We start from the raw sequence: 2094 nt of genomic DNA on the forward strand, positions 1-2094 counted from the left end.
CATACTACTGAAATCACATACAAAAGCTGCATCGCTCATCCACCTAAAGAAATGCAGGTTATGTAACCAAGAACCAAGACTTCATCACCCACCCTTTACAGCTACAGGACAGAGAAAGAATATGATTAGGTTATTCTCTTCATTTGGGGCGGCAGATAGCCTAGTGGTTAGAGGTTGCAAGATCAAATCCCTGAGCTGACAAAGTAAAAATCTGTCGTTCTGCCCCTGAACAAGGCAGTTAACCCACTGTTCCTAGACTGTCATTGAAAATAAAAATGTGTTCTTAACTGACTTGCCTAGATAAATAAAGATAAAATAGATTGGTGGTGTTGTTTACCAGCTGTGTGTGCATCATGAGACCACAGTGTTGTTATGCCAGGCTAATACAGTGGTATATAAGCACCATGACAGTCAAAACATTGTTTGTTTACCACTGAAAAAAGTTATTAAAATCTATTGTGGAAGCAGCCATTATGTCACGCCCTGGCCATAGAGAGGTTTTTGTTCTCTATTTTGGTTAGGCCAGGGTGTGACTAGGGTGGGCATTCTATGTCCTTTTTTCTATGTTTTTGTATTTCTTTGTTTTGGCCTGGTATGGCTCTCAATCAGGGACAGCTGTACATCGTTGTCGCTGATTGGGAGCCATACTTAGGCAGCCTGTTTTCCTTGGGGTTTTGTGGGTAGTTGTTTTCTGTCTTCACCTGGCAGAACTGTTGGCTTTCGTTTTCTTGTTTTATTTAAAGTGTCATTAAAGTTAATATGAGCACTTACCACGCTGCATCTTGGTCCCCTCTGTCAGATGATCGTTACACATTACCTATTTACAGCTGTGTGTGTGTGTCTGTCATAAAAAGGAGCCTCTCTATCTGACTGTCTGGTGTCACAGGTGGTCCTCAGCCACGTCACCCGTAATACAAGTCATTATTCGACGTCCACCTATGTCTGAGGACGGGAAATTATTTGGAAACCAGACACTAGCTTGGAAAGACAATATCGTGCAGTATCGAAGAGCCCTCACTGCTGCTCGATCATCCTATTTTTCCAACTCAATCCAAAATGTATTTTTGATACTGTCGCAAAGCTAACTAAAAAGCAACATTCCCCAAGAGAGGATGGCTTTCACTTCAGCAGTAATAAATTAATGAACTTCTTTGAGGAAAAGATCATGATCATTAGAAAGCAAATTACGGACTCCTCTTTAAATCTGTGTATTCCTTCAAATCTCAGTTGTCCTGAGTCTGCACAACTCTTCCAGGACCTAGGATCAAGGGAGACACTCAAGTGTTTTAGTACTATATCTCTTGACACAATGATGAAGATAATCATGGCCTCTAAACCTTCAAGCTGCATACTGGACCCTATTCCAACTAAACTACTGAAAGAGCTGCTTCCTGTACTTGGCCCTCCTATGTTCAACATAATAAACGGCTCTCTATCCACCGGATGCGTACCAAACTCACTAAAAGTGGCAGTAATAAATCCTCTCTTGAAAAAGCCAAACCTTGATCCAGAAAATATAAAAAACTATCGGCCTATATCGAATCTCCCATGTTTGAAAAAGCTGTTGCGCAGCAACTCACTGCCTTCTTGAAGACAAACAATGTATACGAAATGCTTCATTCTGGTTTTAGACCCCATCATAGCACTGAGACTGCACTTGTGAAGGTGGTAAATTACCTTTTAATGGCGTCAGACCGAGGCTCTGCATCTGTCCTCGTGCTCCTAAGACCTTAGTGTTGCTTTTGATACCATCGATCACCACATTCTTTTGGAGAGATTGGAAACCCAAATTGGTCTACACGGACAAGTTATGGCCTGGTTTAGATCTCATCTGTCAGAAATATATCAGTTTGTCTCTGTGGATGGTCTGTCCTCTGACAAATCAACTGTAAATGTCGGTGTTCCTCAAGGTTCCGTTTTAGGACCACTATTGTTTTCACTATATATTTTACCTCTTGGGGATGTCATTCGAAAACATAATGTTAACTTTCACTGCTATTCGGATGACACACAGCTGTACATTTCGATGAAACATGGTGAAGACCCAAAATTGCCCTCGCTGGAAGCCTGTGTTTCAGACATAAGGAAGTGGAT

The sequence above is a fragment of the Salmo trutta genome, chromosome 40, assembly GCF_901001165.1.
Source record: "Salmo trutta chromosome 40, fSalTru1.1, whole genome shotgun sequence".
In the NCBI taxonomy this organism is placed as follows: Eukaryota; Metazoa; Chordata; class Actinopteri; order Salmoniformes; family Salmonidae; genus Salmo; species Salmo trutta.